This window comes from Anopheles merus, chromosome 2R, assembly GCF_017562075.2.
Source record: "Anopheles merus strain MAF chromosome 2R, AmerM5.1, whole genome shotgun sequence".
Classification (NCBI taxonomy): domain Eukaryota; kingdom Metazoa; phylum Arthropoda; class Insecta; order Diptera; family Culicidae; genus Anopheles; species Anopheles merus.
This window is the reverse complement of record NC_054082.1, coordinates 45,256,754-45,271,979: the sequence shown is the minus strand read 5'-3', so window position 1 is coordinate 45,271,979 and position 15,226 is coordinate 45,256,754. Positions and strand designations below refer to the sequence as shown.

The 15,226-nt window shown below is 44.5% G+C and overlaps 2 long non-coding RNA genes across 2 annotated transcripts; both read left to right on the top strand.

Annotated features, from left to right (window-relative positions):
• The first annotated feature begins 8 nt into the window (after positions 1-8).
• On the top strand, positions 9-1,038 carry LOC121587668. Its single transcript, XR_006004089.1, has 3 exons — positions 9-192; positions 268-308; positions 378-1,038. It is a non-coding gene; the product is annotated as an uncharacterized LOC121587668 (long non-coding RNA).
• A 1,577-nt stretch (positions 1,039-2,615) lies between these two features.
• LOC121589697 lies at positions 2,616-6,812 on the top strand. Its single transcript, XR_006004336.1, has 3 exons — positions 2,616-2,927; positions 5,191-6,633; positions 6,762-6,812. It is a non-coding gene; the product is annotated as an uncharacterized LOC121589697 (long non-coding RNA).
• Positions 6,813-15,226: the final 8,414 nt, after the last annotated feature.

Below are 15,226 nucleotides of genomic sequence, written 5' to 3'. Positions count from 1 at the left end.
TCATGCCATCTCTTTTAGCGCTTATGAACGTAAAGATACATGTGAAAATGTAAATTACAACGTAAAGATGTAAACAAACTCGGTGGTTGATATAAATGTGGAGTACAGAATTTGTTGGTAATTTGCATCGAAATCGACTATTGTTTAGTGCAAATGTAATAAAATGTGACCATGCAAAATATCCGGCGTCGGGTAAGTTTTTTCCTTTTACGAAATCCTTGATGTTAAGCATTAGATTAACAAGGCGTGCTCTTTTTCATCTTACAGATAGAGCTGTACCGCAGTAGTAGATGATATGCAAGCGGCAGGTATGTTATGACTGCTCGGAAGTGCTACAGATTGTGTTAATCTGGATGTGTGTGATTTCTATTTTGTAGACAACCATACAGCGGCAGGAATAAAAGCAACATAAAACCTCACTGCGACAATACCGGAGACTAGTTTTTGGAATGACCATCTGGCAGAAAGATGTTTGAACTGTGGGCCTCAGAGCGCACATGTTCCCAAGCCCTCATGCACCGATATGCACAGCAACGGGAAAGCAGCTAGTTAATTTTGTTTGTTTACATGTTTGCTTCATCTTATCTGTAGGTGGTTTGGTCCCGGATGAACACGTCGTGACCCGGCCAAGATGCCAACCATTCTCCAGATCACTCGCCCAGACATGGCTTCCTTCATAATCATCAGTTCCCGATCTACGATAGGTGCTGCTCCACCTGCCTCAGCTCTCTGCCCAGCATCACGTCCGTCGGAATGTCCGGTTTGACGTCAGCAAGCGTGTGGTTATTGCCGGTGATGTGCGGATTGACCTATAATGTCCTTGGTAGGTTCGTAGGTGCAAGAAAGCATAAACAATTCCAACCGATTGGGACCGTGAATTCGGGTCTGGTCGGGCTAAAATAGGTTCAAAACCCGGCCTAAACTCGCTGCACCAATGAGTCAGTGTGCTTATGTGCTATGACCTAGCGGACCTGCGGCACCCACGGATCTGTATCGATTCTGACTGAAAAGAAGATCTGTATGATTTGGCTCTTTTGATTTACGGAAGGGAACTTATCTAAGAGTAACATCGTGCTTGTAATTTAAATAAAAACATATAAGAAAATCTAAAATTTCTTTCTTCTAACTCTGTGCCACACGAGGAAAACAAATTTAGTTTAAGAAATGGCAATGATGATGACATTGATGACATTATTGTTCATTTTTAAGGTCTCATGGTACAGTCGTCAACTCGTACGAAGAACAACATGCCCGTCAAGTTCAAGCCCAAATAGACCGTGCCGCCATACGTAGGACTGACTATCCTGCTATGGGGGAAATCAATAAGTCACTGAAAGCCAACCCCACAACTGTGTGGCAGCCTTGACCGGCATCGGTTGTTGAGCCAAAGAAGAAGAAGAAGATTTGATTTCATATGTTGTTGTTATTATACGCACAGTTCCAAACGTGCGAGCTATGGCTAATACCAAAATGCCATGGCCACGTTGTGCTTGAAATGGGTAGAACAAGAAAAATAGCAGGATGAAGTGGAAAATTCTTCTGGAACCTTAGTACGGAAAGAAATCCGGAACTTATTACACTGAAATATCACATATTACTTTCATACATGGAGTGGATAATGATGAAACATGTTCATTTTATACTTATTTGAGTTCCACCTACACATACGCTTGTTTGATATAGCTTCGTAACCATCAAACGGCATGGTACGCGAATGGCCTCGTTAGAACTGGCACGAAATAAATACATTAATAAAACTACCGTTTAAAGTTCAATACCGGCTTTACTCGATTCCCCCAGCGCCTCAAGGCCACAAGCGAATGAAGACATAAAAAAGAATGAAGACATAAAGAAAGAATGAAGTGCATAAAAATACACCACCGATTCAGTTGATAGTTGATAGTAGAACATGTATAAGCAGGTGAGACGGCGGAGCGCAGATGCTAATATAGCTCACACATGAAATGTAGGACCCCTTGGGGTCAATGAGGGGGAGATGGAGGAGTAGTTGAGTGCATTTTATTGCCGATTAAGTTTGTCTACCTACATAATTACACACTAGCGCCAGTATTATGGTGGCCATCTTAAACCCTCAAAAACCCTCGCAACAACTTTCAAAAACGCTCGTCAGCGAGGGAAAATCGCACCAATTTGGAGCGTTGGCGAGCTCTTGATAACTGGCATTTGGCCTGCGGGGGCTACTTTTATCATGTACGGTTGAGGAGTTTGCATTGTTAAACGGTGTGTCGTTTCTGACCAAGAAGCAGGACGGCAGTGCAATGAATGTCCGTAGCAGCTGCTCAGAACAGATACACCGAACAGAAAGCCAAGGTGTATAGTGAGACCAGAGCATGTCCAGGTTTTCTCCCATGCTTTTTGACCTTAAATAACCCGCTACAAATTTGCAAAAATATGTATCTTCCTCCAAAACTTTTTAAACTTCATTCCAACGTCATAAAAAATCGTTTTTCCAATAACGCACCCCGTTTTGTTTCGTAATGTTGCTTGTCAACACGGCCCCATCTGCCATCTGTACACCTCGGTGCTCGATGTTTGCTCGCTCATCTCAGCTGACTCTCCCAGTTCTGGCCAAAGAGAGCGAGGGAAGGCACAAGAGAAAAGGATAGAGAACCGGGCCCGCGGTGCGGCACCAACACTGTGCCAAGAACAAGACGACGACGGTGAAGCTCATCACCAGAGAACCCCATCGCGGCGGACATACAGAACCGTGGACCTGTACCTATATTTTGTGGGACGGCGTGTTGGTCGTGCGTGAACGAAGCAGCGTGTTTGTGTCCGCAGCACCGCAGCAACATACATCCTTGTACAACATCCTTCCGCCCCTGGTGTAGCGACGATTAAAAAAAAGTTGGCCGGGTCTGTGCCGTACGGCCGCGTAGTTCGGCATTCCGCGAGTTGGGTTCAAGGTAAGGAAGGGCATGCCCGATACTGCCAGGGTGCCGCAACCTAATCGTGTTGGGAATAGAATTAAAACACAAAAAGGTGACCGGAAAGAGTCTGGCCTGGCATCCTGTGGTGTAGGTTTTACGATAAACGGCCGTTCTATGCGCTAATGCATGCATGTGTGTGTGTGTGTGCGTTAGCGCGAGTGGGAGTGCGTATGCGTGTGTATGTGTGTGTGCGAACGATTCGGTGTGCATTGACCATGATAGAGATGTTCCGTGCGTGCATAATGCGAATGCTGCAGACAATGGTGCACTTGTTCGGTGGGGGTTCTTTTTTTTTCGTCGTGCAGTAGCACATGGCCAGGGGGAAGAATCCAACGGAAGGAAAGAAATAGCACGGGGTGGATGTGCCTGTGCGCTTGTTCTGGTGCTACACACCTTGCGTGGATTGCATTGCGACAAAGCAAGCCGGGGACGATTCGCTTGGAAGCAGCGGAAGCCTTGCTGCCGTCGTCGTCGCATTGGCTTTTTTGTTGTTGTTGTTGTTCTAGTTGTCTTTTCTCATTGCTCTACCGTGTGTAGTGGAGTGATAGTAGTGGTAAGGTAGCATCAGTAGCAGCCCGGAATTAAACTCGATACTCGGTTGCGGTTAGGTTTTTCGTATGGGTGTAAGCGGCGCGCCGCCAAGGGTCGGTGGACGGATAAAACGGGCGCACGAGCGTGCAAGCGAGAGAAAGAGAGGGAAATGAGAAGCGTTTTTAGCAGGAAAGGTCCCACAAGCGCGCGCGAGAGCAGCACAACGCTCCGTCTCTCTCTTCTCTCTCTCTCTACGCTAGAGACACACGCACACATTCACACGTTCTGTCTCTCTCTCTCTCTCGCTCGCGCTCTCGGATTGTTGCGGGATGTACGAGTTCTTGCCCTGGTACGCTCTTGCGCTGGTGTGCTGCGGCCAGTGTCAGAAGTATTCAGCGCGTCTCACCGTGTGCACGGACGAAAATCGAGTTGTGTGTACATATAGTTTTTAGTAGACGGGCCCATTGAATTGCTCTGGATGGCGGCAGAGGCAAGTATACTACTCCATTGGTTTTCTATATATATATATATAAATATATATGTGTGTGTGTGTTCGTGCGTGTGGAGCAGCAGCAGCAGCTTCTACACGGCTGATGTACGCGGGGAGATGTTTTGTTCGTTTTGCGCGAAAAAACAAATGGCGTAACAAAGGCGGTCCCCGAACCAGGTTTTTCGTTCGCGCGGTTGTTCCGCTACTCCCGCTTTTCGAGAACCCGCTGGAAAAGGGGGAAAAGCTTTGCCCCCAGCCTACTGGGCAAATGTGGCTGGGTTTTCATTCGATGCAGTTCCGTGCCCATCCTCCCACTCCCCTACCTAGATGGAATAGGTGAGGGAGTTCTCACGAAATCGTCGCATGGGGCAAAGGAAACTGTACAGCGCGCATTAATGCAGACCATTTTGGGGGAAGCTTTTGAATGGTTTGTACTGCATCAATGGCAGCAAAGGTTGATCGAGAGACGAAAACTCTGCTGCCTCCGGAAGGATAATGGTTCTTTCACAACGATTTTTTTTTCTTCTTCCTACTTGTCAATTGCCCCTGCCTGGTTCTAGGTGTTGTGTGTGTGTGTATGTGTATGCTCGTGTGTTGGTGTGGTTGTTCCGGTCGCAGCGCACCATTCTTACTCACCGCGGACACAACTACACGCATACAATCACGCATATGCTGCTGTCAGAATAGATGAAGGAAATATGGAACGGTGTTATGCTTCTGGGGCTGGGTGTACTCTGTCTGGTGCTGCTGTCTTGCTCTGCTCGGATGAAGCAAATTCTTCCTGGCCTGTGCCAGCCTTTTATCCAGCTCTCCTTGCCATTACCAAGTTGTATGAACCAGTTTGCCGTTTTTTTTTATTGTATGACACAAAGTTTTGCATAAAGGTGGGCAGGCAAAAGGGCTATTTTCCGCAATGTATGTTGGAGGGTGGGCAGGGTACGAGGCAACGAATTGGAAACTTGTGTCGGTGCATGTTGAAGGAATTGGTCTCTATCTGGTCATTTAATTGCGGCCTGTTCAATTCCGGAAAGTTTTCATTCGGCAAAGGCAGCTTTCATTGATTGCAATGAGGAATGAAAAGAAAAAAAAGGATAAATGTGCACATGGTCGTTGTTAGATATTGTTGGTCTTTTTTCAGAAATGTTGACATCTGCAGCGCTGATTGTGATATTCATTTTTTATCTCTTATTTTCCCCTCTCTTCTCTCCCTTTTGTCAGGCTTCAACCGAAACGCCCGTGTACAGTTAGTGATAAAGTGAGCAACAAAATTATCAAGTAAAATAGTGCATCCACCAACCAACCAACAACCATTAAATCCAACACCACCACCACCACCACCATTTACTACTACTGCTATCTTGATCGTACACCTTACGATTTGCTGTCCCGTTTTTTGAATCGTTCTGGAACGTTGTGTTCTTTTGTTTTGTTTCTCCTTTCCATTCGCCGAAATCCGCAAACGGCAAAATTATCCGGCTCCATTTTTTCGGGAAATTCGAACCGAAAACCTATGCGTGATATTCTGTATCACGGCCGCCCCATCTCTCCTTCACCAGCACCAGTTCCTGGTTTTTTGCGTTCCTGTTGTACAGACCTGTATAGAAATTGAATCGAAAGGCTCGATTTTAAAGAACAGTCGCAGTTGTCAAACGGATGAATGAAGTGATTGGTTATTTGTTTGTGCAACAATTGACTTTTCCCGCAGTGCTGTACTTGTGTTTGGCGTACATGTGTAGGACTGTATTCGGTCGGTTCTATTTGCTGCGATAATTTCGTCCATCATCAAAAATCGCAACACGCGTGAGCTGTGCGACAAACGAGGCGTGTGAGGCGAGCGATTTTTCTCACGCGGTGAGATCTGCTGTGCTCACCTAACCATCGTCACCATCTCTGTTCGCTTCCTCGTTGCTGTGGAATCATCCCGCATACACACACACGTACGACATCTGTTCGGTGAGGAGCAGGATTTCTTGGAGTGTGACGAAATACACTACCTCCCTATCGTGCGTGAACCTTTGGTGCGTGTGTATCGTTTGCGATCGCGGCGTGCATTTTAATTTTGTTCTGTTTTCCCTCCCTCCCTCCCTCGCGGGTGGCCGATCCAGCTCTGGCGCTGCGTCTGGAAGTGTGGCTGTCTTTTCTTGCCGTGTGTATGTGTGCAGGGTTGCGCAAATAATCGTAACCAGGAGCCGCCCAGCGCTCTCTCTCCGGCAAGTGGGAATTCTGTAGCTGCAGCGCGGTGTAAATAGTGATACAGCACACGGATAGTGTTTCTCGCATCTTCACGCCACTCTGCGAACCGTAGCCGGTTGTGTTTGTGGATGCGCCTGTGTATGTTGTGTATATACTTCTTCTGTGCGTGCGTGCGTGTGCGTATGCGTGCGGCGTTCTTGTTTCGGAAGAGTGAAGCCGTTTTTGTGTATGTATGTTTGTGTGTGTGTATGCGTATGTGTCTCGTCAGTCTATTGTGAAACAATTGTTCCGTCTCTGTCACTGGTGCCCTTGGCCATCGCGCCTTCACCCATGCGTTTGTTGACCGCCGACCAACACCGCCTCCGCGCATATTCAAATAAGCCGATTGCGTACTGTGTGCGTCCATCCGCGTGCGATTCATGCGATCGCGCAAATAATAGTTCTTGAAGCGTACGCGCGTGCTTGTGTGTAAGTTTTGTATTGATCGCGGTCAAAAGTGCGTGTGCGAGCCTGTGTATGTGTGTGTGAGAAGCAGGAAGCACGTCGCAGTAGTTTTCAATAGAAGCATCATCATAATCGATCCCCGTTGTGTTCAGGCCACAGGCTACAGCATACAAGTGTGTACATTGGTAATATAAAAATATAAAAAGTGTATAGCGTTCTCGTGTAGGTGTAAGCGCACGCGTGTGTGCATTGTGAAAGTGTGTACAGCAAAAGTGCATAGGACCGATAGGTCTGCGAATCTTTCCTCCCGGTTTTGGAGAAGTAATTTCAATCCTTGCCGGTGTGTAAGCGCGCTCGTGCCTGTGCCAAAGGTTGCAGTGTGCGTAGTGGAAAGCTTGCGTATTGTTTGCCAGTGTTCAGTACGAGTGTGTGCGTGCGTGCGTGTGCGTCTGTGTGTGCTGTTGTTGCATAGCTGCGTTTGTTCAGCCAGCCGCTCCACACGAACTAAAAGCGAGGTGCATCGTCTTGTGTGTGTGTGTGTATCGTGTACAGTGTGTATATTTTTTTGGTTTTATCCTGCCACTCATCTCCCCCCACTATCGCCACCACTACATTCAATTCTAAATCAAATGTGTCATCAATACCAATAAGAAAGCAGTGCATAGTGTTGTGAAAACAAATCGCATTTCATTTGTTTGCTTGCAATCGGTCGCTGCAACTCACGCCTGAGACGACCCCAAACACCACCAACCACCCAACGTGCATTGCTGCATTCCGAGTGTGCGGTTGAATAGTGTGTCTGTCTGTCTGTGTGTGTGTGTGTGAATTGTGCTGCTGTTTTAGAAGCTGCTTGCCACTCAACAAAGCAGACGCGCCTCGGTTTTTGCTATCTGTAGCGGCGCGCGGTTCCTTCCCGGCCGTGTGTGTGCGTGAGCTGTTGCGATATTGCACCGCAACTGGCGGATTGAGCAACGACGCAACGACGTCGAGGCGACGAGGATAGCAGCGCACTGGCCGTAGCAATCTAGAAGGCCCTGTACACACGCATACCAACGCGCAGGACCTGGGGGGTTTTATGCTCAACACAAACTGCTGAACCCCGTCCCCCAAAAAAAAAAAACGCGCACCGTTCGGCCGCCTCAGCACGAGAGCAAAGAGCGCGCCGTGGAGTTGTTGTTTTCAAACAAAAACCACCATTTCTCATCCGAGCGGGGGCCAGTGGCAGGGAGATAGACGGTCGTCCAACCGCGCGGGTCTCATCTTATTCCGGGTGTGTCTCTGTGCGCTGCGTGCGAGCAAAAGGCAACTCTACTCTACTCGCCGCGCTCTCCACACTGAACTTTCTTCTGCTGCGGCACAACAGCACATCGGAACAATCGTGAAGGTACGTTCGAATGGGGTTGGGATGGGTTTTTCGTTTGTATATGGCATGCGATACTATTCTTTAGTATCGATGAATGATACAGAGATTTAGTATAAGTTAACGGTTCAAAGCACATTTAATTCATATCAACTTCGTGCTCATGCCATTCCCTCTTCGCTGCTTGTTTAGCTGCTGTACTTGGCTACGTGCATAAATCGTTTCTTTGTATGAGAACGTCAGCAAAATAACATATAATTTCTATGCAACAAAATTCGATACAAAACATATTAATATATCGGTACTTGATCAGTAAAATTGCTTATCGATTAGTTTTTTATTTACGCTTCAAAGATACTTTAAAATCAGAGGAGCATAATAGCCCATTCGAGGTTGAATGTTTTGAATTAATTTATGTTTTCATTTACAATTCAGAGGCAGAATTTATTAGTAAATAGATAAGAAGATATGGGGTGGTTGGATGGTCTAAGGCGCATCTCCTCCTCTATAAGCCTCAAGTAGATCGATTCCCAATCGTATCCTCGTAGTAAGGATTCCATTATTTACAGTACAATCCTGTATAACGGGTTTTCCAAGTCACTTTCGAATGTAAACATTGTTATTCACCGCGCGCAAGATGTTAATCCTCATCAATCTGACATTTAATTTCCATCACAATAATTCTTCATGTCTCCAGCATGATTTTCAACACGACTCAAACTGGATTGAGTTCTTTGTTATGTGTTGAAAATCGTGTGATGAAAGTTAAATTTCTTTTTGAAACAAATATACCATTTGACAGCTGTTGAAAAATCTTTAATGCGGTGAATAATTATGTGCACATTCAAAAATGACTTGGAGACCACCCTGTAATGCAGGGATAGTGTAGAACGATACATCAAGTAGAAGCATCAATTATGATACAAGGATTGTTGCTTCTTCTTCTTCTTCTTCTTCTTCTTCTTCTTCTTCTTCTTCTTCTTCTTCTTTGACCCAACAACCGTTGCGCCAACAACAAGGCCTGCCTGTACCCACTGGTGAAGTGAGCATGGCTTTCTTTGACTTGTTGTTACCATAATAGGATTGTCAGTCTATTCGGGATCTGAACCCATGACGGGCATGTTGTTAAGTCGTACGAGTTGACGACTGTATCACCAGACCGGCTGTTGCTTACCACACCATTAAACACCTGAAGTAATATAACATTAGTCCTGTTTGATTGTTATGGTTTTAAAATTAAAACATTCTAAATAACTATGGTTCAAATTGTGTATATCGTTCTACATTAGGTAAAGATGTGTCCGATACAACTGCGCAGCGGGACAAAAAAAGCGTTATCCAGCAATCTCTGGTGGAAATGGCACGTTTTACATATGCAATGATGCTTGTCGCTCGTCAATCATCTTTCCACTCCGGGTAATTTCCCCTAACGCACAACACCACCCACCAGTAGCAGTGTTAGCACCGTTGTGCAAGTATCTGTACGGGTTTTGTGCAATTGGCACGATCGCTACTAATAATGCGCTAACATTACTCGCCCTTCGTGTCAGGTGTGGCTGGTGGATGTGAGTATTGCTTTTTTGCATGTCTCATTGAACTGAGCGAAGATAAGGACGGTTCCGTGCCGTTTGTTCTGATGCTGGGGCAATGTAACACTATTTAGTTAATCAATTTACGAGCTTAATCGAGCTCGCAAGGATCTGAGCTAATGGACTGGAATAAATGTCGCTCAAAATGTCTTCTTCGATGATAACAAAATTGCTGGCGTTTTCAAACCACTAGTTAAGTGTAAAATTACGCATTTAAAATAGCGAAATTTCGCTTGCAGTGAAAAGGGATGTTCCAAACGGCAGAAAAAATGAAGTGTTGAAGTTCAGCGGAATTCTTGCTAGACTCACATAAAGCTTCAAACAAATCACCTACGCTAAGTAGGCGCACTAACGAGTGGTTTAAAAAAAGTGTAAGGCCATTATCAAGATAACCGTGGGAATACATCCTTAGGGAATACATTGGAACTCGACAAGCGCGACTAGCCCTTTTCCCAACATGTCCGAGGGGGCAGATGCATTTGGGATTATTTATGACCTATGTCATTTAATCCCATTCCGGCAGTCAGGCAGAGTGGCAATGGCGCAGCAAGTCCAACGAATGGAGAACAGAGTGGGTGATACCTAAACTCGCCTGGCGGACCGGCATGTTTGGTTCTGTTTACCATTCCGGGCGCACCAACCGGGGTTATGATGTGTTTATTCGATTATATGTTTCAGACTGGCGCACATTACTTTTAAACCAGCACTGTTACTAAGTAAAAGGGTTAAAAAGGGATAGAGCGGAATATTCCGGAAGGAAGCATGATTTAGAACGCGCGTGTGTGTATGCGGGAATGATATTATCAATAGAAGATATGAATATTGGTGTAGTTTATGCATTATATTACATGTTTGGTAATGTATATTACAAGGAATGCAATGTACAAATTTACTTTCAGGATAATGCAGAAAATCAAACAATAGATTACATATTCCATTTCATACAAACCTTCATCACGTGTAATTGAGGATTGGCTGAAGTTCAGCTTTTTTGGCAAACGAAGTAACCGTTATACCACTACGTTGAATGATTTACCAACGCAAAGTACTGCGCAAAAATGCTTGATTACCGCTGGGTTTCAAGAATCATTCATTGATATTCATTCATCTAAATCTGCAGTGATAAGTGATTCGAATCTCAAATCGACTCTTCAAAGATTAATGAATCACTAAAGATTCAAGAATCTTCACAGATCATCATTTTAATCATTTGTAAAGATGGATTTATGAGTCTCCAAGGATTCATAAATTTACTAGATTACATCCATTAAATTCATATATCTCCACGGGTAAATGGATCTTAAGAGATGTATAATTTGCAAAATATTGAATTTACTTGATCCCACCTAACAACATATGCACGTCGTGGGTTTTACGCATGGATCGTCTCCCCGTAGCAAGATAAACTATATGGCTGCGTGGTACTTCTCGAAGAAGTATGAAAAGCCTGTATAGGTTGGCATGACCACGTTGGGTGTTACGCCAACAAGAAGAATAATGAAAAGCTCAAGCTCTATGAATCTTTGGAGATTTATGAATAAGCGAAATTCTTGAATCCCTAGAGATTCGTGAATTTTTCGAGATTCACGAATCTTTTGAGATTCATGAGTCTTCTGAAATTCATGAATCTTTCGAGATGCACTAATCTTTGCAATCGGTATTCTGATTCATTGAATTATTTCAAAGAATCATTCCGATTCATTCTGATTCATCTAATAATATCACAGATTCATTCAGATACATGAATCTGAATGATATTTAGCCAACACTAGTGTGTACAGTAAACAAAAAACAGGTGTATTAATTAGGAAATGCTGACTTATCTCTTTGGACCTCGCTCTACAATTCTACAATTAGACATGCAGATGACCGAAAAATGATCTACTGAGAAATTATCATAGTAATTTACTGTAAGATCCCAGGCTAGGATTAGTGGATTAGTGGATTAGTGTAAAACCAAACATTAAAAATTAAATATTAAACAGAAGCATTGTAATAAGATTAAAATAAATGAACAGGTTTTGGGTTCAAAGAGCTATGTTTTTGTTCTTCTACATTAAAGTTTTTAACAAAATTTCTCAATTTGTTAACTTTTTTTGTTAATGAGGTTTGACTTAATTTTTGGAATCTTGTCCTAATTTTAAAGCAACTTACGCTTCCAACTCTGGTAGATCCTGTATTATCTTGACATTTTATTAAAACTTTTGACAGAATATGTGGTATAACTTTATAACTTATATTATAAAGTGCTATTTCTACTGGTGTTGCTTGTATTTTATGAGAGCTGTTTGCTGACTTTACAGGAATAATAGTTCTTTTATTTAAAATATAGCTGCGACAGCTAGCTAGATGCGCTTTGCTGTAAGGAAAAACATACTGTAGTCCGATCATATTTCTCCCTCCAAGTCAACCTGGAATAATGTTATGTTTCCAATCAGGCCATACATCATAATAATAAAAAAACACCTTCCCTGAATGCTACGAAGTAGTATTGCTCCATCACGCTGCTGTCAGTTCGTGGAACGTCAAATGCAACGATTTCCGAATGGCATTAGCACGCCTTCCTCTCTGCCATGTACCTTTCTCCCGGTGTTCTCACGCATGATCCCAAGCGTGCATGGAAGCCGTTCGAAACATTTGGGAAGAAAATTGATGTTCTCTGCCGTCTCTTCTTGATTCTTTTTTTTTGTGTGTGTCGCATATGCTGCTCGTCCCGTCCCTGCTATGACTGCAGTTGACATTTCACGGTACGTTGTCATTGTCCTGTCACCGATAGCTATGGCAAGATGGAGGTGTAGAGCGCACCATCTTGCGCTGTGCGTTTCACCAATATAGCAACGATCCTAGTATACGCTGTATGAGAGTATGAGAGAGAAATGAGTGAGTGCGTGAACTCGGCTCGGTGCAAAAATCTAGCACCAAGAATTTGCCCGAATATTGCTCGTTTTTGCGGGGTGCCTCTGATGAACGGTTTTATTGCGGGTCACAGCGATTGTTGTGCGGGTGTGGGCAACGTTCTTCTCAATCCGGACGGCCTCTGGAATTATGGCAAACCAGTGCGCACCCCAAACCCCGGGAAAGCCTCACTGCTCGTTAGGGGTTGATGTCTCCATTGAGGCAGCAGCATGACAGTTAGCGGCACGTTAGAATGTGCCTTTCGTTCGCAAAGCCACAAGAGAGCGCACTCACAATGAAACATGGGAGGAAGAGAGGGAGCGGGAACTGGTCGGAACGAGCGCGAGAACCTGGGGCAGACTGAGAAAGTGAATTAAAGTTTACACTTGAGTAGCGTGGTAGATAAACTTCAAATGGCTTAACTTCCCTTCTTTTGCACTCCAAGCGCCCGGTCCGAACACACAAGTACAATAAACACAACACAACCCTGCCCCCCACACATACACGTATGAAGCGGCGCATGTATAGGCTCGACCGAACACACTGCTCCGCCGTGGCTGCTTCGTTCGTTCACCTGTGTTCCGTTGCGGCAAAAAGGTTGGATGCCCACGGTGAAAGGGAAGGGGAGGGAGAGGGGCAAAGGGAAGAAGCATAAGAAGAAACACAACACAAATCTGCGCGTAGCATTAAATTTGCCTATCCGCCGTTCACTTTGCCGCATTGTGGTGTGCGCCTGCACACGTTCTGCTCTGCTCTGCGCGCTCTGGGGCTACGGTAAGAATGTGTTCTGCGTGTGTTTTCTTTCCCGTCACATTCTTAGCGCGCTCTTTCACTTTTCTTCCCGCTCGTTGTCTTGGCGCGCTCTCTGGCATGTGTGTGTGTGTGCCCGGAGTATCGTGCTCAATCTTTTTTACCATCACCTTTCGCTTTGCCTGCCACCCAGCAACTGCCGCCAGCAGCACCACCGTGTGTGATCGCGTCCGATTCCTTTTCCATCGATCCGCCGCGGATTGTGTCTCGCGCAGTGGAAAAGAACAAGCAATGACCCATGAATGTTCTGGTCGTCTTCGAGGCTTCTCCGAGCCTTCTTCGCGAGCCCCTACCAAGTGTTGTGTGGTGTTGGTGGAAGCGTGTTCCGCTTTTATGATGCTTCCACAGCGCGAGGACTAATTTGGAAACTTCTCCCACCGGTAATGATGTAGTTGCTACCCCATTGAGGTAGGAAAAGGCATATGAAGCAGCCCTGTAGGATAGTATTGGTGTTGGATTCCGATGTGATGTGCGCTTTGGCGCACCTGAGCCTTCACTTCTCTTGCACAAATTAGATCGAAATTATGCCGGTTGGCTTGGTGTGGCCCCGCCGGAAACAGGCGGCAACTGGCATGGGCCTCCCATCTCGTTTCCCGAAACCCACCACCATTTGATGTTCAATCTTTCATCATCTTTGCTGGTCGCCGTCATCATCTGGCAGCAGTGCTGCGCGCACTCTGTTGCATTAGAACGCGCTGGCAGTTTGACGGTGATTTGGTACGATTTTCCATTTCCATCCAAGATGAAGGCTGCTGCTCCCTAGCGCGCGCACACACACACACCATGTGTATAGCACCGCAGCGAATGTGTATGTGCTCCATGCGTTCGTGTGTGTGGATTTATGTTGTGTTTCCCTTTCATTTCGCACTGCATCTAGCGAGTGCGGATTTGTTGTTCTGAGGGGTCGCACAGCTCTTTTTATTCCCGGTACCTTGGTCTACGGTGGTGAGTTTGGGGAGCGGGGTGGTGAAGGGTCGGATTTCTTCTTCGATGATGCTCTGTTGCTTCCGAGCTGTTGTTGGGTATCGATTTTGTCGCTTGACTTGAGCTTAGGGTGTATGAGAGTTTTTTTGTGTTCTAACAGGGTTTTCCAAGTCAATTTCCTAAGTCTACATAATTTTCCATTGCTTGCGAGATGGGTTTCAACAGCTGTCAAAAGTTGTATTTGCACCTCAATAATGTTTCAGTTCTTTCAAATGATTTTCAACACGTCTCAAGCTGGATTGAGTTTGACAGTTCTTTGTGATGTGTTGAAAATTAAGAAACTGGTCAAATGCCTTACCTGAATAAGTTTCATTCATTCGTTAAACATGGCCCATCCTGTTTAAGACCGAGTTGGACAATCAATAGAACTAAATGTATCGAATGGCTTACAGGGTTTTCGAAGTCTTTTTCGAATGTGCACATAATTATTCACCGCCTACAAGATGTTTTTCAATAGCTGTCAAATTGTGAGCTTGCTTCATAATACAATTTCTAATTCATAATTACACATGATTATCAACACATAACAAAATCAATTCAACTTTAGATGTGTTGAAAATCATGCTGAAGAAATAAAAAATATGCTGATGGAAATGAAGTATCCGATTTATGTGGATTAACATCTTGCACGCAATGAATGACAAAGTTTACATTCGAAAATGGCTTGGAAATCCTATATGAATTATTTCAATTCATATTATTGAACCAACTATTTGCGTTCTGATGTCTCTTAACAAGATTTCATCCTCTATCTCTACTCTGTCTCACTATGAGTCAACCGTTAAGTAAATGAGATCCAAAAAAAAACCTATTTTAACTTTGTCAATGATGAATGTCATCTAAGTATCATACAGTTGTTACAAAATTCCGGTGATTATGATAGCATAAAACTGCCTTGAAAAAAAAGCTTCTTTTAAGTGAATAGAAACAGTAGAATAGTAGAAATCTAAATATTCATAACAAAAGGATTCACAACATA